This window comes from Canis aureus, chromosome 4 (assembly GCF_053574225.1).
Source record: "Canis aureus isolate CA01 chromosome 4, VMU_Caureus_v.1.0, whole genome shotgun sequence".
Classification (NCBI taxonomy): domain Eukaryota; kingdom Metazoa; phylum Chordata; class Mammalia; order Carnivora; family Canidae; genus Canis; species Canis aureus.
Window position 1 is genome coordinate 75512513 of NC_135614.1, and position 26114 is coordinate 75538626.

The following is a 26114-nucleotide window of genomic DNA, read 5'->3' on the forward strand; positions in this document are numbered from 1 at the left end:
CTATGGGGTTATCTGTTGTAGGGTCTAGGAATACAGGAGGGAAGGGGGCAGGCAATCTCACCCTCACGGAGTTCACATCCTCGCAGAGACAGAAAATCACAATAGTTAAGTAAAAAGATAGTATATTGATTGGATGGTAAGACGAGTCACAGAGAGCGATGGGTGGGGGGTGCGGGTGGGGGGGTGAGGGTCTTAGGGAGGCCCCGCCCAGAAGGTGGAATTGGAGCCAAGACCTTTCCAAGGTTAGGGTAGGAATTAACCATCAAGGTATCAGAGGACAACAGAAAGTACCTACTCTCCCATTTCCACTTTGCTGTTTTGTTGGCATCCACGTGCACGGTTTTCTCCGCACGCGCGAGCATTTCACCCAGGTAGACGTGTGCTGGCGTGCAGGGAGGGGGCTCCTATCCCCTCCCGTGGAGGAGCACCCCGAGCCACACCCCTCCCTTCACCACTCACAGGAGATGGGGGAGGGTTTCTCATCACGGGGAGGGGGGCTCACCCCAGTTCCCCCACTTAGGGGAGCTCTCTGGGTCACACGTGTGAGGCAGGATGTCTTGAACCGGAGGGGATTCGATGTGATCTGATGCAGGATCGATTTTGCGAGTGGAGCTGTCGGTGGTGGTTGTGTGACTGCGGGAGGTGGCCGCTGGGTTGGGGCACAGGGGTGCTGTTATTTGGATGGGGCGGGCTGGAAGCACCCATCTGGCAGGGGTGGGGTGGGCTGGGGAGGGGTAGGGGGGCAGGGGGATTACTAGCTTTGGGCCACATTAACTCAATTCTCATGACCCTCCCTTCTCCATACCATCACTTGGATCTAGACCTCATCCCTTTACAAGCAGGCTCTGGCCACACTGTGTGCCCACGTGTCCCCCTGCTTCCAGACACCCCCGCCACCCCTCGCCTCCACTCGCTGGCCTTCCCCCAAACCCCTCCTGTGGCCCTCCCTTCCCTCTCTCCAGTCCTCCCATCTACCCCTCCTCCTCCTGCCCCTAAGTCCCGCTCACCCTTCAGGGCCACACCCAAGTAGTACCTTCTACCAAAAGCTCTCTCCTTTCTGAGTTTGATACAATTACGTGCATCCCTCATTGGGTTTTTAGTCTGTTCCTCACTTTTTCTTTTATTTTTATTTTCACTTTTTCTTTTTAAAGTGTGCTATTTTTCTTCTGCTGTCCCTTGAGCCCATGCTGACAGGACCGTAAAGGCGAGGACAGCATCGGGCAGTGCAGGTGGAGCGTTTGGGGACTTGGGTGAGGCGGGGTGGGGATTCGGGGGGCTCCTAGGGGATGAGAAACACAAGGGCAACACTCCACGCACCCCCTGGGAGCTCAGGGCTGGCTCTGCCCAGCACCCGATTGATGCCAAATTCCACTCAGAATGTCAGGCCCATTTCCAAGGGACTAACATCATCTAGGGCTTTTTCATTGCTGGTGATAATTAGAAGCCACGTCCCCTGGTGTGTCGCTGCCCAGAGTTGGAGGCCGCCGAGCAGCAGCCTTGGAGACCACAGGCTACCTGTCCTCGTTTCCCACTGGCCTTGCCCTGGCCTCAGTCAGATCCTGCGGCAGAACAGACGCAGACCCACCCCTGCGGAGCTCATTTTAGACCATCCCTCTGCCTTCATATAGGACTCCAGCTGCTATTTTTGCTTTTCTGGTGGCCCACCCCTGTGTGCTGGTAAATTGATATTGTTCATCCCCCTGGGCCTAACTAAATGTCCTCCCGTGGGCCTGAAGTTATTTGTCTCTTTTTGAGGTCAAACTAAGTATTAAGATTATGCATGCCATTGCTCAAATGCCTTTATTGTATTAACCAGTTAGGCACGGAGCAGGGTCCTGGGGGCCCTCCTCTCCTTTCTCCCCTTCTCCCACTCGATTTGCTTACAGGTGCATCTCAGCAACTTGGGCTCCTCAGCAGAGCACCAGCTTCCCCACTGCCCCTATCATAGCCAGAATGATCGCCTGAAACCCCAGAATTTGGAATGTGACTTTATATGGCCAAAGCAGTTATGCAGAGGTGAATAAATAAAAGATTTTGAGATGAAGAATTATCCTGGATTATCCTGGTGGGCCCTATAAATGTAACCTGTAAGTGTCCTTATAGGAAGGAGGCAGAGGGGAATTTAATAAGAGGAGGGGGACAAAGTGACCACAGAGACAGAGGCAGGAATGATGAGGCTACATGATGAGGCAAGGATAGCTGGCAGCCACCAGAAGGAGGAAAAGGCAAAAATCAGAGTCTCTCCCACAGCCCTCAGGCACCTTGATCTTGGCCCCATAAGACTGAGTTCAAACTTCTGGTATCCAGAGCTATAAGAGAATAAATCTGTGTTGTATTAAGCCCCTCCATTTGTAGTCAGTAGTTTTAACAGCTGTAGGAAATAAATACAGCTCCCCAGCCCATCCCGATTCTGGGTCCTCCAAGGAAACTCGTGTTACTTAGGGGGCCGGCATCACTCAGGACATGGCCCTAAGAGTGCTTGGCCCAACAAAGACCTTTGCTCTAGCACGGATTTATTTTCCCAGAGGATGCCAGCCAGTGCAAAATGGAACCTGGGGGAGTGAGCCTGGAGCCTGATTTGTCCCAGGAGGACTTTGGCTTATACCCTTATGTCTGAGATGGCCATTTCCTCGCTTGAGCTCCCTCTTCATCCCTTGAGAACTTCCCAGAAAACAGACGGCTGGCCAGAGCTGACTGCATCATTTGTGGGATCCAGTACAAAATGAAAATACAGAGCCCCATCTTCCAGACTTATTCAGATTTTAAGATGGTGGCAGCCTTGCATGGTCTAAGCATGGGGCCTTCTGAGGGGAGGGTCCCATGAGCCCCTGAAGGCCTTCTCTCCTGCCTTGGGCCTCTGTTGTATTCTTAGGTGAACTTCCACCTTTGACAGCATTTCTTTTCTTTATGTAAACATTTTTAGAAAAGCCATTTCTTTCTGACTTCTTTTCTCTTTCATGAAGAGGCTCTGCTCTCTAACTTGCCAGGCCAAAAATAGGGCCTACTCGAATAGTGAAACAAAACTCTTTCAGGATCCTGCTGATAACTATGATGTTTTCAAAACAAACAAGAAGAGCTATAAAGATAGTTTATGGACCTATTAACAATCCCCAACCTCAGCATCGGCCCTGGGACAGGGAGCATCATTTTAGAGAAACTCTGTAATGCCCAAGGGTGAACCTGGCCTTCCTCAGTGACCTGGTGGCCCAGGGGCTTCAGGCAGCCCTGGGATGTTTCTCAGAGTATGCAGGGAAATGGGTGTTCCCCAGGGGCTCTTGTGGAGAAAGGGGAGTCATGGGGGTAACTGTGCAACAATAGGACATGTAAGTTTAGGAGGCTTTTGAGGGGAAAATAATTCTGCAGTGGCTGGCTCTGAGCCTGCTCCTCCAGCTTTCTCTCCAAATCTCATGCTGGAGAATAAAGAGAAGCAGGCCTAAGAACTTGTCCTCCACAAGAACTTTCCAGATCAACCTGATTTTTATCTAGCTGGTCCTTTGTGTACTGGTTCCTGAGCTCCCATGGACTCAGGACTCCAGTACCTGGCACTTGCCTTTATATAAATAGTTCTACATCCCTGACTCTGATTTCCCAGACTGTGTGCCTGATGGGCAGGGCACTGAGCTTTTATTTTTTATTCTTTTGGTAAGAGCCACCAGGCAATAGAGGAGATTCTCAAAATCTATGAACCTATTGGCTGATCAATGGTCCCGGGAGATAATTCCTTAGAGGTGACAGCTTAATTGGCCAATTTTACTTTTAGCTGTGATGGGAGGTGGCCCACAATGATCCTGGCCAGCTTACCTTAAGAAATCCAGCGATTCCTAGAACATTATAGCTGAAAAGACCTCTTGTTCATAATGAGCAAAGGTTCTAGATGGTAGCAAGGATTTTCCCAACCTGGGGAGATGAAGGCTCTCTCCTCCCCCTCCCCTCCCTCCCCACCCCCTCTCGCTTCTTCCCCTCTGTGAAGCTATGATGTCAGTCACTGGGGCTCATGCTTACCTGTTCCAGGTACAGGACTTACTTCCTCTCCCAGCAAAGCCTCACTTTCATTATGGCAAATGGGGCACCAGCGTGAAAGCGGTCCCTGCCCTGAAGGTATGTGCTGTCAGAGACGCCAGAAATTCTGAGAGGCAGGGAGGGAAGAAGCCTCGACTGCAGGATGAGCTCAGGAGCAGCACCTTGTGGACGAAGTCCTGGCCAGGCTGCCTGCCAAGAACTCATCCCCCTGTGACCGTCTGGTGTCATACAACATGACGTTCATTGCAGATCTATTGGTGGGGACTTAGATTCTCTTTTGAAAGTACAAGTCTCCATCAGTCTCAGGGTGGAGGCAAGAGGTGGATCTCCTTTTGTCCTCCTGGAGCAGGGGAGTCCTGCGGGGGTTGGGGAGCACGTTTAAAGGTGGGAAGCTTTTATGCTGTAGGACCGGTGTCCCTGGGTGTCTTATTAAAGTTCTTATGACAGCTGGACAGTGGCTAAGAAATAAATGGGTAAGAAATAAAAATATTCATACCTAGAGGCTCAGAGGCTAAGAAATGAATGGGTGAGAAATAAAAGTATTCATCTACTTCAGAAGTTGATGTTGGCTGGCCCAGCTCTCAGGCAAGGAAGAGGAAGCTCCTTATACTGGAGTATTGGAGTCATTATTTAGCCACTTTGACTGCACTTTCTTGTCCCTTCAATGTCTCCTTGCTGTTGTACGGCCCTATGTGATACTTTGTGTCACTTCTCTGCTCAAGAACGTGCAATGACTTCCCATTACCAGCTGAACCAAGTCCATTATCCTGATTAGGTTATAAAATCATCTAACTTAGCTTGCATTTTGGACCCCATGGGCTAGGATCTGAAAGTCAAGATAAACTTCACCCAGTACGTTACACACTATAAACGTGAGAGCCCTAGGGAAGGAATCATGTTCCCAAGGAACTTAAGCTGAGCTTTGGTGCCTCGAAACTTTAACTGCAGGTGAATCATTTAAAAATCTTGGAGACCACTGGTTTTCAGAATGAGTGCCAAGCATGAAAAGCGTGTTTTTAAAAAATATAAAAAGTGTAATCCATTTGGGTAGAAAAATTGTACTTTCCTACATACTTTCTTTTTCACCTCCATCATTTCTTCACAGCATCATAATATGGTAGATATTCTCCTTTTCTTGCAAATGAGGCTGAGGCTTGCTGAGGCCTCCCAACACGTAGGGACGAGAAAAGGAGCTCATTGCCTAGACTCTGATCAATGTTCTTGCTACTGTTTGTACGACCATGCAACAGTCGGTGGCTTTGTCTGTCTGTCCCTGAAAGGTCTAGCTCCATAATTAAAACATGAGATGAAAAAGTCAGATCTGCTGGTCCTCAGGCAATAGCTCACTTCTGTCCAAGGCAGCACTGACTCTGGGGAGTGTCAGGATCCCAGGACACCAGACCTCACTCTCAGAAATGGTTAGGGGGAGCTGGCCTCCAGCCCCCAGAGCACATGAGAGCTTCTCTGGTATTTCTGTCCCCTGACTCTTCATCCAGGTGTCCCTGTTCATGGAGTCCAGGCCTAGATGTCTTTTGAAAACTCATTTTTTAAAAAAGATTTTATTTATTTATTCATGAGAGACACAGAGAGAAAGGTAGAGACACAGGCAGAGGGAGAAGCAGGCTCCACGCAGGGAGCCCGATGCGAGACTCAATCCCAGGACCCCGGGATTGTGCCCTGAGCTGAAGGCAGATGCTCAACCACTGAGCCACTCAGGTCCTTTGAAAACTCACATCTTTTATGAAGTAAAAACTAACCCCCAGTGAAAGCAACCCTTTCAGGAAAGTCCCTAAGCTGCAAGGCAGAAGAGAGCCAGTGAAGGGAGCAGAGGAAAGAGGTGGAGTGGAGGGGGGAAGCAAGGAGGGAACCAAGATCTAGGACCTTTGTTTTAAGGCCAGGGAGCCTCTTCAAGAACTATAGCCCTGGGAGCCAGAGGCGCCTTTTTGATGACCCAGCCACTTTTTGACCATACAAGCAATAATACCTTTGTGTGCATTAACTTTTTGTTTTAAGATTTTATTTATTCATTTGAGAGAGAGAGAGTGAGAGAAAACACAGAGGGAGAGGGATTAACACGGGGCCCGATCCCAGGACCCTGAGATCATGACCTGAGCCAGAGGCAGACACTTAACCCACTGAGCCACCCGGGAGCCCCTGTGCTTTAACTTTTTTTCTCTGGTAAGGTGTCCTCTAGGAAATCAGTGGTCCAGTGAACTCATGCTGCTGAAAGTTCGTTGAAAGGCCTCCCACAAGTGCTTTTTGCAGGATGGTGCATTGCGGGGCAGTTAGGGAGTGTGACTCATGAGAACTCCGTGGCTGGCTTAAGCAGACCCAGGCCTCTCAGCCTAGCAGGGGGCTGCCCACAAGATCATATGGACGAGTAGCTGGCCTCTGCCCTCTGATGAACCCACGGCCTGCTGTTCCACCGGCACAGCTTCATTTTTCCACATTTAGAAAGCGTTTTTTGGTACTTTAGAGCACCCAGAGAACATTCCCTCAGTTCTGGGAGGTATGGCATTTTACATGCTTAATCAAGCAATGCCTATACTTTTAGTTTGTGTTTTAGGAACGGTTGCCAGAAAAGGGTTACCCTAATCAGGGTAGTGTCTGGGGGGTTGGGGGAATTAGGAGCCCCAAAAAGAAGGACAGATCAGGATGAGAGAAGAAAGAAAGATGTGCTGTGGATGGGCCAGAGGACCAGGCATGAGGCCTTCTGCTAGAGGGTCCTTAAAATGTATTTGTGCCGTGGAATCCTTGGCAGCCTGGTGAAGGCTGTGGTCCCTTTGTCAGAATAAGATTCTTAAATGCATAAAATAAAAATCATGGGATGACAATGCAGGCCACTATTATATCAAAATAGTTGTCTCAATGCTTAAAAAACAGGTTTGTGATATAATAGCATAGATCTTCTTTGCCAATGCATTAAATGAGATCTAGTGATGGGTCTATTAATTACCTTATTTTAGAGGTCGCGATGTTAGTAAATGCGATTGCAACAGCTATCGTACGTTGTGAAAATATCTTGGATTCAACGGGCAAAAAAGTTCTAGGGATTACTGTGAGTTCCGTGGCTTGTTGCCAATTATAATTTCCTTATAACTGAAAGAAGTGCTAAATATCCATTTGAGGTTAGTGAGAATAAAGTTGCAATTTTTCCCATCCAACTGCATGGAAATGCTGAATTATCTCTGTGGAACACTTGTGATTCTGTAGGCCTCTTGAGAAAGAGCTTCTCTGCAGAGGTTCCGGAATTACTTGGGCAAACCCGGTGGGGAGAAGGAGGATCCGGTCCTCAGACCCTGTAAATCACACAGGCGAGCTTGGCTGATGGTTGCTAAGTGCTGTAAATGAAAAGCTTGGGCAGAGGTTTCTCATTTAATTTCTCATGCTAGCTTTATAGAAACCATTATTTGAAATTCATTAAAATGTGCCCGTAGCTCACAAATTGCATGCAGCTGAATTCGCTAGAAGGGTTACTATTAAGAAGCTGCCAAAGAAGAGGCATGAGGGTCGGTGGTGCATCTGCTCGGTGTTCGGGAGAAGAGCTGTCGGTCGGTGAGTGGTTCACTTTGAGCTCATCTCCAGCTGCCTTGGAGACGGATGTTTGGATGCTGGCAGCCTTCCGAGAGAGAGTTTCATTAGGACACTGCTTTCCTGTGCATGTGGAGGGAGGTGGGAGCCAAACAACCACAGAGGGCAAAAGGCTCCGAATGGGGCAGTGTTCTTCCCACACTGTTTTTGCTCCCCTGTTTTGGGTTCTCCCAACTCTTTAAACAAGAATTCCTCAGAACAGCTCTGCAAACCATCTGACTCCACGGGCCTCTAAATGGTACCAGGGAAGGGAGGGGAGCCAGGTGGAGCTCTGGTGGCTAAAAGAAGTCTGGAAGTTGACAGCCTTTGCTCCAAAGTTGCCAAAGCAACTTGCTCCTGCTGAGCATGGGGCTGGCAGTGAAGGGGACAGAGAGGAGATCCGCTGCCTCCCTTTAAGAAAACTCCTGTTGAGGGGTGCCTGGGGGGCTCATTCACTAAGGCATCTGCCTTCGGTTCAGATCATGATCTCGGGGTCCTGGGATCGAGCCCCACATGTCAGGCTCCCTGCTTAGCAGGGAGTCTGCTTGTCCCTCTCTCTCTGCTCCCCCCTACCCCTGCTTGTGCACATGCTTGGTCTCTCTCTCTCTAATAAATAAAATCTTTTTTTAAAAAACCTCCTATTAAGAACCTATTGAACTGTGAGTTCCTAATACATTTTGGATATTAACCTCTTATCAGATAGATGGTTTGCAAATATTTTCTCCCATTCTGTAGGTTGCCTTTTCCTGTTGTTGACTGTTTCTGCTGCTGTGCAGAAGGTTTTTAGTTCTAGGTAGTCCCACTTTTTGATTTTTGCTTTTGTTGCTGTGTTCTTGGCATCCTATTCAAAGGATCAAGGAAATATCAAGGAAACTTTTTCCTAGGAGATCTATGGTTTCAGTTCTTACATTTAAGTCTTTAATCCATTTCAAATTAATCACAAGTGGTATAAGATAGAAGTCTGGTCTCATTCTTTTGTGTGTGAATATCCAATTTTCCCAGCACCATTTATTGAAGAGACTATCTTTTCTCCTTTGAGTATTCTTGGCTCCCTTGTCAAATACTAGTTAAACATATATGTGAGGTTTATTTCTGGGATCTTGATTCTATTTTACTGGTCTATTTGTTTTTATATCATTGTTTTGATTATCATAGCTTTGTAATATAGTTTGAAAAAAGGAAATGTGATTCTTCCAGCTTTGTTCTTTCTCAGGATTGCTCTGCCTATTTGGAGTCTTTTGTGGTTTGATATGAATTGTATAGACAGTGCACCACAGCCACTGATTCCGTAACCTACAATAAAAGCTAACACTTGATTACCCACTAATAAAAGTCAAGCACTGCTGTTTTATATATTGCTTTATTGAACTCTTTATTTAATATCTAAGAAGTGGATATTATTACTCGTATTTTATTTTATTTTATTTTTTATTTTTTTTTTATTACTCGTATTTTATAAAGGAAAATAAGTATAACTGCCAAAGTAAAGGAGCTGGAACTTATACCTATGCAGGCAGGCTTAGTGTATTATGGAAGCATTATTATATTTAGACAACAATTCTCCTTTTTTAAAATAAAGAGCAGTGTCTCTCATACTTTTAAAAGCTAATTTATAGATCATAAACAATTAGAAAGGCTAAATATAAAGGAATGTAAAGTTAGGATAAGAAGGATTCATCCTCAAATCTAGGAAGGGTTTCCTGGAAAGACAACTGATGTTCAAAATCATTTACATCTTGACTTTTCAAGAGAGCCCTGTGATGCAAAATCAGGTAAGGTGATTAACAGTCCCTTTTCCCACTACCAGGTGCACTCAGCATTCAGTGGTTTATTTAACAAAACAGCCACTTTTTATTAAGTAACAGATGAGCAGCCAAGTTCAGTTTGAAATCTAGTTTTTAAGTTTTCTCAGTGATTCCCAAATCACTTTTGAAATCCAGAGCAGACATAAATCAAGGCACGACATCATCTTCATTGTCTGTTATCTTGTCATTATCAGGAGACGCAGTGTTCCTGCAGCCTGTGACGTCTCCTCCTTTTACACAGCTGTTTTGGTCAATTGGCCCAGGGTGTGATCACTTAAGTCATTTGCTGCATCAGGCAAAGAACATTGGTTTTGAGACCTGGATCTGCTGGGTGACCTTGGAGAAATCACTTATTAACCTCTTTGGCTCTCATTTTTCACCAGTTTTGAAATGAAATTGGCATTGCCTGCTTCATGAGGTCATTGTGGGGCTTGCTCGAGATGTCTACGAGGAAGCATTTGACAGATGGTGGCATTCTGCACAAATGTCCCATGTTGTTCGAGTATCCTCATGAGGCCTGAAGAGTATCACTCCCTGTAAAAGAAGCTCTGGGGAGTTCTGTCTCCAAAGGAGTCAAGCTATGACTGTCTTCCTTCTCAATTGCCAGCTGAGCCGTCCACCACTCAGCACAAGCATATACACATTCTAATGGTTATTGACCTTGTCAAAGTCTCCCCTGTGAGTTGGCAAGTATCTTTGGGGCAGAAGTTTTGCCTGCGTCATTTTTCGTCCCTAGTGCCTCTCTGTGGCCCCTACAAGCAAAAAGCACTCAGAAAAATATAGGCAGCTGGTAACATTTATTGAACAAGAACCAGGTGCCTGGAAGTGGTCCAAGCACTCCACACTGATTAATGAACGTGATCTTCACAACCAGTCTTTGAAGTCAGGACTGTTATTACCCCCATTTTTCAAGGTGAGGAGTCAGGTAAAGAAAGGGAAGAAACAAGGTGTGAGGTGGGGCTGACGAGAGCACGAGGATGCTGATACTGAGAATGAGAATCTAAAATCACTCTGCTTTTTCTGTACCTGTTCCAGAGGAGCCCCCACAGGTGGGAATGAAGGGGGCTTCTGCAGTCCTCCTACCAGGCCTACAGCCCTTTCCCTTCTTGGCTAGGCTGGAATAGTGCCCTCACCCCCCAATTCACTACCAAGAACCTCAGAATAGAAATAGGGTGTACATTGCAGGTATGTCAAGGATTGATAGTAAACCACCAGAACCTAGGAGAGAGGGATAGAACAACTTCGCTCCCAGAGTCCCCAGAAGGAACCAATCTCACTGACATTGTGATTTCAGACTGCTGGCCTGCAGAACCAGACAAATACATTTCCATTGTTTTGAGCCACCCAGTCTGTAATATTTTGTCACAGCAGCCCTAGGAAACCAATACACTTTCTTTCTCTTGCTCTGCTTTCCAGTGAGGTAAAGGAAAATATTGCACGGATGACTCAAAAACCCAAGAATTTGAGGCTTTGGGGGGGTTTAATTTTGCATTAGCTCATTTCCTTTTTCTCTGATTAAACCTCATAGAAAACCAGCCCACTCAGATTAAGGAACAGTGAGATTGTCTTGTGGGCCATTATCTCTTGGAAAAGTAAAACCAGTCCCCAAAAGTGGATGGCTTGAACAGCCCATCTTCTTCATTAATCAGCCAATAATGCTGCGAAGAGTAAATGTGCACTTCCTTCTGCCTCTTTGTTGGGGTGGGGGGTCGTTGGAGAGAGGTCATTCCAGCCCAGGAATTTGAAGTGGTCTGTGAAAAAAAAGAGAAAACTATAATTTCAAATGTCTGCTCTGATGCTGAGAGGTGGAGTCGTGGATCCAAAGCCTTGTTCAACTGACCATTAGCAAAGTTATGTGCTGCAGTTTAGGCTTAGGAAAAGACTGGAGGTTGCTCAATTTCTTGGCTTGACCAAGAATAAGACATTTCACTTAGAGATGTTGAGGAGCAGGGAGAGAGAAAGGCTACCCTGCAGAGATTCTTGGTTGGTGGGCTTGACCAAAGTTTTTTTATTTTAGAGAGGAGGCATGCCTGGTATTTATTCAGTTTTAGGTCATGCTGTGTGACGTAAAGGCCCATTCTGGTTGCTTCGAACCTTCAGAAAAAGTTTCCTGGATACACAACCCTGTATTAGCTGCCCTTATGGGAAAGGAGAGGTCCTCCAGGAGCACAATGGGAGATGTTGCTCAGAGGAGAAATGCCCCAGACAGTAAACCCGTAAGAGGGAGTGGAGTGCAGAGTAACCAGGAGCCATCAGCCATTCCTACATCTCACCTTCCCGCATTGCTTCCCACCATTTGTAAGCTTGGAGGTTAAGTCCACCTTGAATGAATCCTAAAGGTAGGGGTCTTGAAGGGCCACTATCAGGCTACTGATACCCAGGTCTCACCTGTACAGAGAGCCAGCTATAGGAAAGGTGCACTGGGGACACAGAGGCTTATGGCACCTCTGAGCTTCCAATACTGAGAGGCAAAAACGAAGCTAACCATAATAGGAATGCCTTAACAGAATAAATAAGGGGCTTCATGGCTTCAGAAAGAAGAAAGAGAAAGAGAAGAAAGAGAGCACTCTGGCCAGAGTTATCAAGGGAGTAAAGGGAGATATATAAGCTAAAATTCCAATAGGTAGAATAGAGGTGTGTGTGTGTGTGTGTTGTGTGGTCTTCCAGGCAGGCTACAGAGGGCACCGTTCACATGGGCTGTGAGTGGTGCCCTCTGGAGTTGTGCCGTGGGCAGTTCTCCTCCAGGTGCAGGTGCAGGGTGTACAAATCAAAAGGCAGGGAGGGAGCTAGCTGAGGGAGCTTATGTCTTGCAATTCTGCTCTTCTCAGTAAAACAGTGAACGAGCAAAGAAGTAGTAGGCTGGTAACTTGACAAGCATGGGAAGTATTTGTAAAGAAAAAAAAAAGAAGATGAGGATAATAAAAATAAAATAGTATATAAAACAACCCAGGATGTGGGGGTTATAGGAGGAGCTCCAACAGACCTGCAGTGGGACGAAAATGATTAAGATTTGAGCATTTCCTCCAGGCGTCCTTAGGGTCTGTACTAGTTTCCTATGGATGCTCTAACAAATTAGCACAATTTATATTTTTGCTGCTCTGGAGGCCAGAAGTCTGAAATCAGTTTCACTGGACCAAAATCAATGTGTTGACAGGATCTGAGCTCTAAGGGGTGACCTATTCCTTGCCTCTTCTGACTTTGGATGGCTACCAGCATCCCCTGGCTTGTGAACACATTAGTCTAGTCTCTGCTTCTATGGTCACATTGCCTTCTTCTCTTCTGTCTGTGTGTATATAAAATCTCCCTCTCTCCCTCTTAGATGGATATTTGTGATTGCATTACAGGCTCACCCAGATAATAAAAAATAGTATCCCCACCTCAACATCCTGAACTTAATGACACCTGCAAAGATGTTTGCCATGCATGTTAACATTCACAGTTTCCAGGGATTGGGACATGGTATCTTTGGAAGCCACTATTAGGCCTACTACAGGGTCCTTTGAGTCAGGGAGAGCAGGAAATTGAAAGCCACAGAAAGTAGCTGGAGAAGGGCACTTGGACTGTAGCTGGGCTGATAGGAAGCCCCTGGAAACAAAACCTTTACCAAGGCAGCACATGGCGGGGGCGGGGGAGCGGATTGAGGTGAGGTAGGCAATACTGCATAGGCCAGACTCCTGGGCACTTGGAATTGTGGTCATTTCTCTTTTTCAAATTCCTGGAAGAGCCATTGTCTTTAAATTCCTGGCCAGTTTCACAAGACACACTACCCAAAGTGGAGAGGAAGATGCAGAAAAAGCAGCGCTCTTTGGTCATGAGTTTGAAAGGCTTAGCTACAAATGTAGTGTGAAATTGTCTGAAATTCCTGGCAGCAGACATGACTCACATATTACTGTCTGACATTTACAGAACATTCTTCACAGCAATTTCTAGAGTTTGTTAAGAGAGAGATACTGAATTTGTTGGATGACAGAATCAGTATCCAAAGGCGTTTTTGTTAGAGCAATGGGTCAAATCCAAGAGAATGAAATGTTACAGTCATAAATAAAGGCCCTGTACTTGGCCCACAGAGCCAACTGCACAAATTCTACAAGAATGAAGAAATTTAGTTGAATAGCAGCACACAGAAATACTTGTTATCAGTAATAAGCTTACACTGAATCAAGAAATGTAATGAAGGGGTCTTTAAAAATGTAGTGCATAAAAAGCTGGGGTGATCTTGGGCTGTATTAATAGAAAAATAGAATCTGAAACAGGGAAGGTGATTCCAAAATTGCCAAAGGGAGAATAAATTAACTGAGAGTAGAAATCCACCACTTTTGGATAAGGTTCACAAATCTGGGGTTAACATTGTTTCTGGAAACACATATGAGATCTTCTGGTGGCTTTGGGAGTTGGCTTTGAAGAAGAAAGATATTGGTGGGAAATTGAGAAAGAAATTTAAGATATGGGTAGATTCAGGGGAGATCGGGGAAGAAAATACACAAAAGAGGAGAATATCTTGTAGTGATCTTTCAAAGCTCACCAGAATTTTTAAAGTATTTTTACAGTGGGGTACTTGGGTGACTCAGTGGTTGAGTGTCTGCCTTTGGCTCAGGTCGTGATCCTGGGATCCTAGGATCGAGTCCCACATAAGTGCCCCTGTGGAGAGCTTGCTTTTCCCTCTGCCTATATCTCTGCTTCTGTCTCTCTTTGTCTCTCATGAATAAATAAAATCTTTTTAAAAATAAATTATTTTATGGTAAATCTACATTACTGGTGTAACTAGTACTAGATTATCTTAAATGAAAAAAAAAAAAAAGGAAGCAATAGTTGCGTTCTACGCTATACTGATTAAACCATGTTAGAAACAGGAATGTGTGAGTACCAAGCAGAAAAATCAGAGGATGTCTATAGAACGGATAATATTGTGCAAGTTTTCAAAACCATATGATGAAGACTGGAGAAAGGATTGGGTATGTATAACTTGGGAGAAAAAATTTTTAGAATATTGGAATGGCCACTTTTTGGAAAAGAAAGCCCATTGCTCCGGATGACCCAAGGAACACAGAAAATAAGTTTAGAATTAAATTATAAAGAATAATTTAAAGAGGAAACTGTCTAATAATTTCTTGGAATATAGTGTCCCCATTTATTTAAGTAAAGCATTGAAACTGATCATTGGAAAGGGGGTTAGATAACATTGACTTTGAAGTGATTTTGCATCCTAAGGAACTATGATAGATACTGTTAAGTGCCTACACTTCTTCTTTAGGCAGCATGTTCCTGAGAGAAAGGCCCATCTGCCAACTTGGCATTGGGGGGTCCGCAGGTGGTAGGGTAGTGGGAGGAGGATACACCTAGATTGGTATCCGTCAAGTATGTGTTCCTAATTTCCTTAACCTATGATTGGTTTAGTATCAGCATATGGCAAGTTAAGCCATAAGACATGTAGGGCCATCCAGTGGATAATTCCTGAGGATTTTGCTCCCTAATAAAGAGAGGGAGGGTAAGGAGGCCTGACTCTTTTTGTGATCTTTAATGTGATTATGCAAGAATATGCCACTTAGAAGTCCAGCAGCTGTCTCACTACCATGTAGACCAAAGCCAGTGTCTGTGATGGACATTGTTAGGCCCCTCATCAAACAAAAATCACCCATCTCTGATTAGACATCTTATTTTCTGAAATTACTGAAGATCCATGAGTGGGAAATATCAGAAAGGGAGACAGAACATGAGAGACTCCTTACTCTGGGAAACGAACAAGGGGTGGTGGAAAGGGAGGTGGGTGGGGGGTGGGGGTGACTGGGTGACGGGCACTGAGGGGGGCACTTGATGGGATGAGCGCTGGGTGTTATGCTATACGTTGGCAAATTGAACTCCAATAAAAAATAAATTTAAAAGTTAAAAATAAATAAAAAAATAAAAAATGATATGAAGATCCTTATTTCGTAAGCCACAGTTAGCTGGGAATTCTATCACTGCAGCCCGTGCACACTAACCCAAGCAAACCCTATGAGTCCAAGAAAATCTCTCAGTATGGGGTAGCATGATATATTTACTATAACAAACATCTTCCTGAAAAGATAGGTGTAAATTAAGTCACTGTAAGTTGAATATTATTTTAAATGCATGAATGGAATTTTTATGCAGATAGCACCTTGAATGTTGGGGTCCATTCTTTCCCTACCTTTAAAGAAGAAAAGGAAAGTCTCCTGGAAGAAAACAACCAGAATGATGGGGAATCTGGAACTTATGTGAAGCGGGGACCAGGAAATAAGCTGGGGAGCCTGATGAGAAAATGGGGTGCCAGGGAGTGGTCAAACAGAAGCGGGCTGCCGTGTCGTTCAAGGGGAATCCCTGCCCTCAGTTGGCATTGAACTAAGTGATTTGGGAAAGTGCTTACAAATAGGGTGCTCTTCATTAGCACCGTTTTACAAAGGAGAAGATGAAGGTGTAGTGAGGGCAGGTGACGTGTCCAGGCTCTCACAGCCAGGGGGAAGCTGAGGTGGGGCTGGGGCGTGGGTGAGGTGCAGGCCTAATAGAATGATGTCCTGAACCCTTGAGGATACAGGGCTCGCTCTCTGGGCACGTGGGGGACTTTGGACTTTGAATTTTGCAGGACCCGGGCATTTTATTTCAGACACCAGAGATGGCCGGACTCCTGAGCTCTGTAGATCTGTGATGGCCATTCAGGAAGCCGCCCCTGAAAGGCTTAGGCTGTCATGAAGAAAGATGCTGAAGCTCTGAGAAACAGGGTGGTGGCAAAGCATGACACCACTGGCACGGATCGATGAAAGGAACTCTGGCCTAGGCATGGTCCCAGCCCCTGAATCGGCCCTGCCAGGGTCTTGTGGAACCAGAAGGGGGAAAAAAGTCCTTCTGGTGCTGCTTGTAGGACGCTTCCTCACCCTCGCTGGAGGCGAGCCTGCTGCAGAGACGGTTGAGAGAGGCTCCAGGCGGTCACATTCATGCAGCTTGGAGACTCCAAGAAATCGACCCGAGCCTCTGAACTAAGAGGTTTTTTGGAGAGTGCTTTGGGGAAAGAAAGCTGCTGTTGTGGGGTGAGAGGCCAGATGGGCAAAGGGGTAAGCTGAGCAGGATGCAGTCGGCCTGAGCTGGTCCTAACCGGGGCTCTAGGGCTGGTCCTGCAGAGCCTCCCCAGCTGGACCAGTTGTTGGATGCAGGCTGCCCCCACAAGAGAGACTGAGTCCTTTGGCAGAGGACAATTCCTGAAGAGGCACTCGGCGGTGAGCTGTCAGGAGCCAGCAGTCCGTGCAGTCGGGGGAGTGGGTGCACGGGGCCCTGAAGGAGGCAGCCGGGCAGCCGGCACGTCGGTGCCAGAGAGCCACTCCCCTCTCCCTGCTGACCGCTGTGGCAGGCTGCCATGCAAAACACTTCCACTTCCTCCGGGGGGAACACTTCTGGCATATGATGAGGTCCCTGTGGCTAAATTAAAGCTCCAAAGCACAAACTCTATCTGGGGAAGGAAGCGGACACCCGAGGGGGCATCTGGCAGGACCCGCCTCTTTCCCCCACCCTCTGAACGGCTCTGCTGGCGCCCAAGCAGAGCCCCGCCGGGGAGGTGAACACAGGGAGGGGACTCCTTCGTCCAAGGTGACCTCAAAGGAGCACCAGGCAGGTGGTGGTTGCTGGGGTGGGGGGTAGCAGGGAGGATGGGGGACATTTTCAGAAGGAAACACCCGTGTGTTATCAAGGCTGGTCAAGGTTTGAGTCATGGTTTTTGAAAATTTGGTAATCCCCAGCCAAAAGACGTGCGTCACATCTAGTGACCTGACACGGCCAGGATCAACATCCTGTGGGACAGAAGAACCCTAATCAGGATACTCTCGGTTTCCTTGACTAGGTGAGATGCGTCATGCCAGGATGTGGCCTGTAGGCCACATTGGCCGTCACGGAGCCTCTTTCTCAGGCAACTCCAGGCCTGACACAATTTAGCACCGAAGTGCACGTGGCCTTGTAGTGTCTCTTAACCGGATTGTTGGAAACCGTGTTGTGTTCCCTTCTCACCTGTCCGGTCCAGGCTAGCCAAGGTGTACATCGTGCTTCTTTGCCTCTGCCCAGCACCTAACACACTGAGAGGTGGACCTCAAACTCTGTTAGTAAGTTTTCTGTCTCCGTATGGCCTCCCTCCCACGCACGGTGGCTAGTATTAGCTGTAAGGAGACATTCTGTAAGTAGAGGGACGTGGAAGCAAGCAGGGTCCCTCCAACACTTTGCTGAGGTCGGAGAGGCGTGGGGAAGTGGAGGGTCCTGTCCTCGAGGCCCGTGACTCGTTTTGGGGGGAGAAGCTGTGCTTCGTCAGCCTTCCATGCTCCCCCTGGACCTCGGGCACCAGGGCAGGGATAAGGCCCAGAGGCCTCACCTGCCTCATCCACCGCTGCGTGGTGTCCACTGTGTCCTGCACGCAGCTCTGTGACCTAGGGACCGTGAGTCTCTTTATTTTATAGCCCAGAAAAGTGAGGCACAGAGAAATTGAGGTTGTCCAGCTGCTGAGGGGTGGGGCCAGGGTTGCCTCACCAGCCCCCCATCTGGATGCAGAGCCACTGCCTGCACCAAAGATTGAGACCGCTGGCACTGAGCAACGGAGCACTGGGTGTAACTCCTGGGCTGTCACCGCTGGGTGTAGCCCCAGGGCTGTCACCGCTGGTGTAACTTCTGAGCTGTCACCACTGGTGTAGCTCCTGGGCTGTCACCGCTAGGTGTACTCCTGGGCTGTCACCGCTGGTGCAGCTCCTGGGCTGTCACCGCTGGGTGTACTCCTGGGCTGTCACCGCTGGGTGTAGCTCCTGGGCTGTCACCGCTGGTGCAGCTCCTGGGCTGTCACCGCTGGGTGTACTCCTGGGCTGTCACCGCTGGTGTAGCTCCTGGGCTGTCACCTCTGGGTGTAATCCTGGGCTGTCATCACTGGTGTAGCTCCTGGGCTGTCACTGCTGGTGCAGCTCCTGGGCTGTCACCGCTGGTGTTGCTCCTGGGCTGTCACCGCTGGGTGTAGCTCCTAGGCTGTCACTGCTGGTGCAGCTCCTGGGCTGTCACCGCTGGTGTAGCTCCTGGGCTGTCACCGCTGGGTGTACTCCTGGGCTGTCACCGGCAGAGACACAGGAGCAAGGGCGGTGGCAAGGAAGGCACCGACTCTTCTAGCGCATATCCCTTGGAGTAAGTACCACTAGTTTATTAAATGGGCACAACTGAAAGGGAACAAGAAGGACTTTCACCCTCCTTCAGAAACTTGAATAGTGTGTGCCCTACCTCTGGTGGAAATCTCAGGCCGTGTTCATTGCTTTTCCAGAAAATCCTAGGTAACCCAAAGTGAAACCCACGGTAGTATCTGAACTCTGAATTTCATCTGGTTTTGATCACCCTCTCTTTTCCTGGTGTATAGTGTCCCTGCCTGCTGTAACACATGACCACTAATTTGGTGGCTTCAAACAACAGAAGTTTATTTTCTCACAATTCTGGAGATGAGAAGTCTGAAATCAGGTGTCAGCAGGAAGGCTCTGGGGGAGGATCTTTCTTTGCTTCTTCCACCTGCTGGTGGCTCTTGATGCTCTTGGCTTGTGGCTGCTTGGCTCCGTTCTTTGTCTCCGTATTCACGAGGCCTTCTCTCCTCCCCCTCTGCTCTGTGTGCCTGTCATAAAGACACTTATCATCAGATTTGGGACATGCCCAGGTCCTGCAGGATTTTTAATTACCTATGCAAAGACCCTTTTGCTTGCTTGCTTTCTTTCTTTCTTTCTTTCTTTCTTTCTTTCTTTCTTTCTTTCTTTCTTTCTTTTCTTTCTTTCTTTCTTTCTTTCTTTCTTTCTTTCTTTCTTTCTTTCTTTCTTTCTTTCTTTCTTTCTTTCTTTCTTTCTTTCTTTCTTTCTTTCTTTCTTTCTTTCTTCTTTCTTTCTTTTCTTTCTTCTCTCTCTTTTCTTTTTTTAATGGGAAAAGTTTCCTTTATTTGAAAGGGACGTGGAAAGTCAATCATGATGATGATACTTTCTGTTCATGGAGCTACAGCCCCAGTCCCAGAGCCAGATCCTGAACCACCTCAAGAGCTAGCCCCGGCTCCCACTGTGGTGCCTGCTGCAGCTTCAGAGCCCGAGCTGGCCAAACCCATCATGCGGTTGGAGTTCAGCAATTAGAAAGGGCAGTGATGCCACCTGCCATGTCAGAGCCAGTGCAAGGGGTAGTCATAGCTCTGACTCACTGTCATCAGCTGGAAGAGCCACCTGCACCTCTGAGTGCAGGTACAGGCTCAAGCCCCAGTTATCAAGGTCTGAGCAACCACCAGCCTCAGTGGAGCAACCAGCCTTGACCCCTAAGCAGCAGCTCATATGGGCTGCAGCCCCAGAAGATGGCTTCCCCATCCCTGCATTTCATTCTTTGTAATTTTTGTGTTTTTTATATACCTATATAATGGCTTAATATATTTCGGATTTCTTTTTCTTTTTTTTTTCTTCTTTAAATTAGCCAACATATAGTACTCATTAGCTTCAGATGTAGTTTTCAATAATTCCTCAGTTGCATATCACACCCAGTGCTCATTCCATCACCTACCCTCCTTCATGCCCATCACCCAGTTATCCGATCCTCTCACCCCCCACTTCCACCTCTAGCACTTTGTTTTCAGCGTTAAGAGTCTCTCATGGTTTGTCTCTCTTTGATTTCTTCCCATTCGGTTTTCCCTTTTTTCTAAATAAAGTCACTCACATTCATGGATTCTGGGGGTCAGGATGTGGATGTGTTTTGGGGGGCACCATTCAATCCAGTACCCCCAGTTTGGGCCTACTTTTAGTTGGAAGGCTGCCATAGAAGGGGTATGCACCTGTGTTGGGGGGGGGAGATTGGTGAATTTCATCTTTCTTTTCTCTCCCCAGCTCTCCCCTCGCTGCCAGCCCAGCTTGTAGCTCCTGCATGGCCTGACGCAGGACGAAGGTGAGAGAAAGGGGGCGGGCAGGCTGGGGTGGACGGACTACTACCTGTGCATTCTGTGGCTGGTCACTTTGCACACAGCAGATGTTGAAGGCGGACCTTTCTTTCATGGGGTACTTTTGTGGATTATTATCCTCCAAAACCACTCCCTACACCCTCCTACTCCATAGGTTCAACTGCTGCCCTATGGGAAATACACATGCATCCTTGGCCCACATCATTCTGGAGGTGTAGCCACCTCCAGTCACTGTGCCCACTGACAGGAACACCACTGGATACAACCTATAGATTCTCTAGATAAGAATCAGATTTCCGTGCTCATGTCCTCCAAAAACCAAGGAATGGCTGTCAGGATTTGTGAAGGTATCTCCTAAAGTTCCCCCACCCCCCCACCCCCCCGCAACACACCTTTAGGTATACAGGAAGTATTCCTGTCCTCCATGGGGGAAGAAAATGTACAGCATATTCACAGCTTCAGCAACAGTCTTCTTCTCTACTGGCTCTTTAGCCTCTGAAAAAAAGTCCTTATTGTCTCTCTTCTGACCTGGAAATGTTTGCTGAATGTCATGATCCTGGCAGATTTGGCCTCACAATTGTTGCTCAGCGTGTCCTACATTCATGGTCCAACAGCTCCCTTTAAGATGTGGGTGTGCTTGGCACCTGGTTGATTCTTCTCAGCCATTGGAAACCACTGCCTCAAACTCCCAGGCATCATAAAGGTCTTATTTTCCCATTATGTTCTGTAGGTTAATAGGAGCTATTTCCCCTGGCCTCATACTAGATTTACATAAAGGATAAATAATATGACAAATCACTTAGGTACAATGAAGTGGCACATATATTTCTGCCGTGGTTATTGTATTAGTCGGCTTGGCTGCTATAACCAACTACCATAAACCAGGTGGCTTAGACAACAGACCTTTATTTGTCATTGTTCTGGGGACTGAAGACCCAGTTCAAAGCGTCAGCAGGTTCTGCTTCTGGTGAGACCCTCTTTCTGGCTTGTAGACAGCCATCTTTTAGGGAGAGAGAGTAGAGGCGGAACATTCTGGTCTCTCCTCCTCTTCCTTTAAAAGGCACTAATCCCATGATGGGGCCCCCACCTTGTGACCATATCTAAATCTAATTACCTCCCAAAGGCCCCACCTCCAAGTGCCTATCACATTGGGGGTTAAGGCTTCAACATATGAGTTTGGGGGGTTGGGGAGGACACAAATGTTCAGTCCACAAGAGTAACTTTATATTATAGGGTAGCTATTGACAACTGTGAGGACAGCAGTAACACTAGAGGGAGATTTATGCAGCAATGCTGTCGCCACACCTAAGACTTCCCTGTCCTCATTTTCATCATCTCTGAGAATCCACAATTAGAAGTTTGCCCTGACATTAAAGGCTTTGTGTGGCCTAGGTGGCAGTGCCTGTAGCCCAGGGACAGGATCAGCATGGCCGAGCTTCTCGGGGCAGCCAAGCCTCCTGCGGGGGCCACAGGAAGGTGCGTGTCTGCTCCATGCCACCCCCTCGCCCTCTGCCTTAGTTGAGTTTCACACCTGTATGATCTTCAGCAAGGATGACTGAGAAACACAACCTCAATGACCTCCTCACCACCACCTCATGCTGCCAGCCTTAGTTTTGCAGCCAGAGTAATCTGTCCATCTCTGGGAGGGCTCCAGAAGGAATAAGAATCCCACTCAGTGGGTTCAATGGAAGGACCTTCATGAAGGAAGTATTTACGGAAGTGGAATCAGGGCCCGGGGCACGCACAGGGGTGTGGGCACAGAGATTAGCTTGAAGGGAAACCTTTCTTAGGCCTAAAGGGCAAGGATGGGAAGAAGGGAGGCCCTACCGCTGCAGGGCAGGGCTTGGCCCAGCTGCAGAGGCATGGATGGAGCGCTCCGTGTCCCTGTCACACCTCCTCCCTGCTATTTCAGCTGCAGCTGTGGCCTCATCCTGACAGCTTGCCACCAGAATGGAAGCAAGTGTCCCTCTGATTTATTTCTAGGGGTCTTCTGTGCAGCTGCACCTGCTTGCCTTGCTTGAAGTGCAGCTGGAAGGCATGGGGGAGCCGATTCCCAGGGGCACCCAGCAGACTGGGCTGGCACAGCAGCTCCTGGATGCATACCAAAGCCCCCTGCCCCCCTGACAGGAACCTCCAGAGGCATTCTGTACCTCTCAGAGGTCTCCAGGGAGCCTCACCGCCATTACGCACAGCTGTAATCCCAGCCATACTCGGTTTATTTGACTCTCCCCTGTTTGGCCTTCCCTGTTCATTCAGTTCTGGAATCAGCTTCCAAAGAAATCTCTGGAACCCATGTTCTTGCTTCAGTCTCTGCTTCCCGGGAAGCCCATCCAAGATGTGGAGAGTCACAGCCGTTACCAGATCACCTACCCTGCATGGAAGAAATACCCCAACCTCTCTCTTCTCTTGTGCTGCAAACTCCTGTTTGTACCATCCGCTGGCTCAATCAGCAAGAAGCCAGCAGGCAAAAGAGCCTGGGAGTGTAGTCTTTGGGGGCTTGCCTCCCAGGACAGAGCAGGGCATAGAAAGAAAGACAATGGATTTGGTGGAGCAAGCAGAGAATAACCACTAGATTTTCTAGAACACAAAGCCTGCCATGTCACTCCTTTAATTATGATAATAATAACAATAATGCGGGATCCCTGGATGGGCTCAGTGTTTTAGTGCCTGCCTTTGGCCCAGGGCGTGATCCTAGAGACCTGGGATCAAGTCCCGCATCAGGCTCCCTGCATGGAGCCTGCTTCTCCCTCTGCCTGTGTCTCTGCCTCTCTTTCCCTCTCTCTGTCTCTCATGAATGAATAAATAAAATCTTTTAAAAAATAATAATAATAACAATAATGCTAATGGATGGCACTTCTTAAGACCTCATGCAATATATATGGACTTTGCACTGGAGATCTCATGCAATGTACACAGCTACCCTATTGGGTAGATACATCATAATTCTCATTGCACAACAAGGAGATTGAAGCATCATGAAGATAATTAATTTGTCTGTTTTTGTCTGTGGCCATGCCACCAGGATGACTGGCTGAGCAGTCTGATTGGACTCCCTGACTTTCACAGTTAATTTCAATTTTTTACTATAGGACTTCGGGATTTACCTTTAGCCTATGACTGATTTTCTCCCAGACTCCTACATTTAGACCAATTCTTAGCCCCGCAAAACAACCTGATGTTTTCTAACTGACCTAGATCACCTTTGCCCTCTGTTAGCCTGCCTCAGTGGGACTTCAAGTCTTAACTCAAGTACCACCTCTTGCTGGATACTTCCATCTTCTGCTCCCCCCTCCCCAACCTCTGATTCTTCTGTACCCATCCATCTTCTTTGTACTTCCAGAGCTCTCAGGACCCAGCCCAGGTGGCATTCTTGGAACTGAGCAGAGATTTATTTGTTAGTGAGCTCTCACCACTGTGAGCTCTTAGAAAAAAATCGCATCTCAATCTGTTCTTATTTCTAGTCACAGTACCTAGCCCAATGCTTGGCATATTGTAAGCCTTCACAAGCATTGGTAAAAGGGGAGCAGAGAAGAGGGACAGTTCTGGAACATGGAGAATTGCCAGCAAGACCATCTGAGTAGGGTGTCTAGATCTTAAGCAGCTGGGAGCAGCATCTGGAAAGGCCAAGGTTGCAAGCATTCAGATCCCACTTCCTTCTCACAGAATGTCAAGGTCTTGACCCACATGTCACACACTGGGATTCTTCCTGCAGGGCAGGGACATTTTAGTGGACACAGGGCTTGGGTTTTGTTTCTGGTATGTACAGGGGTGTAAATAGTACAGCCTACCTAGCCTGTCTTGGGGGATTGATGTGAAGGTCAATGGAGACTGATGGGTGAAAGCTCTGACTGTCTAAAGCACTGAGAGCTTTCTAGTTGTAAGCACTGCTGAGGGAGGGGCCTAGGGTACAACTCTTTCTCAGAAGGTGGGCTCCTCTAGTTGCTGTACTCACTCTACAGGTCTTACCTTCCAAGCAGTGTTTTGAGCCAAATAGGGTTTTAAATATGTATACATATATCTCAATGAAATATACATGAGATTCGAGGCTTTATAAGTATTCTTTTGAGGTTGCTGTCTCCTATCACAGTTGATTTGCTTTTACCACCTCATACTGACTTAAGTTTAAAGATGAATGAAATTCATTTTCTTACATCCTTTTTTAAAAAGTATTTTATTTATTTGAGGGATAGAGAATGAGCAGAGGGAGGGGCAGAGGAAGAGGGAGAAGCAGACTCCTGGCTGAGCAGGGAGCTTGACACCGGGCTCCATCCCAAGGACCCTGAGATTATGACCTGAGTTGAAAGCAGACACTTAACTAACTGAGCCACCCAGGTCCCCCATTTTTCTTACCTTCTTAAAAATGTTCCATGTCTTTTGTCATTTTTGAGACTATAGGATAGGATTTTTGATACTATAGGAAGTGCAAAATCAGATTTTGCATGCATTGTTGCAGATTTTGTGGACTGTGATTAGGCATTCATGTAAAGCATTACATTGACCTTCCTTTGGCTTTCATTTGGAAGAAATCAGGGAATGGGTTTCCCGTGGTACATTTGATTGAGGTGCAAACTTCTCCCTCAGGCCACCAAGAAATCAGTGCACTGTGTTATTGCTTCTACCTCTCCTTGGATTACCATCCAACCGTGACATGTTGATGGATTTGCCTAGTATCTCAGAAATCATTGAGTGCATTTTCTCTCTTCATTTGACATTGAAAGGTCAGATGAGCAGAGAAGGTAAGAAGGTAGCCCAAGGTCTTATGACCAGTAAATAACCATGCTGGGGCTGGAAGCCAGTTCTTACGATTCCTCATCTAGTTGGTTCTACCATTCCTCATTTAATTTCTCATGTCATGGGGCACTTGGGTGGCTCAGTAGGTTGAGCGTTCGACTCTTGGTTTTGGTTCAGGTCATGATCTCATGGGTTTGTGAGATTGAGCCCTGCATCAGTCTCTGTGTTCAGCAGGAAATCCGCTTGAAGATTTTCTCTTTCCCCCTCTTCTCCATTCCCTTCTCTCTAAAATACATAAATAAATCCTTAAAAAAATAATTTCTCATTTCATTGCCCATTATGCTGTCTCCCCAAGACCTCCTATAACCAGTGACTTTTGTTTTGAGGAAATTGTGTTCCCGTCAAATTCATATGTTGAAGTTCTAACCTCCAATACCTCAGAATAGGACTATGTTTGAACATAGAGTCTTTAAAGAGATAATTAAGTTAAAATAAGGTAATTAGAACAGGCTCAAATTCAATATGGCTGATGTTCTTTTAACACAGGGGGGACCTAGTTGGCTCAGTGAGTTGCATGCCTACCTTCAGCTTAGGTCATGATCTCAGGGTCCTGGGATCGGGTCTCACATCAGGGCTCTCCACTCAGTGGCAAGTCTGCTTCTCCCTCTCCCTCTATGATCTCTCTTTCTCAAATAAATAAAATCTTTAAAGAAGAAGAAGAAGAAGAAGAAGAAGAAGAAGAAGAAGAAGAAGAAGAAGAGAAGAAGAAGAAGGAGAAGAAGAAGAAGAAGAAGAAGAAGAAGAAGAAGAAGAAGAAGAAGAAGAAGAAGAAGATAAGGACACACACACACACACACACAGGGAAGAACATGTGAGAAAATAGCCACCGAAGGACCACCAAACCAAAGGGAGAAGCCTTGGAAGAAACCAATCCTGCTGACATCCTGATCTTGGACTCCTGGCTTCCAGAACTCTGAGAAGAGAACTTTCTGTTGTTTAAGCTAACAGAAACAGAGTCCCTGTGGTACTTTGTTATGAAAGCTCTAACAAACTAATGC

The 26114-nt window shown here is 47.0% G+C and overlaps 1 protein-coding gene across 1 annotated transcript in view; it reads left to right on the forward strand.

Moving 5' to 3' along the window:
* LOC144313017 (uncharacterized) overlaps nt 1-23129 on the forward strand; it is a 74487-nt gene extending 51358 nt beyond the window's left edge. Inside the window, exons 8-9 of the mRNA XM_077896295.1 lie at nt 20255-20312; nt 22309-23129. The gene's annotated coding sequence lies outside the window, so the exon portion shown is untranslated. The remainder of the gene's footprint in view (nt 1-20254; nt 20313-22308) is intronic.
* Nucleotides 23130-26114: the final 2985 nt, after the last annotated feature.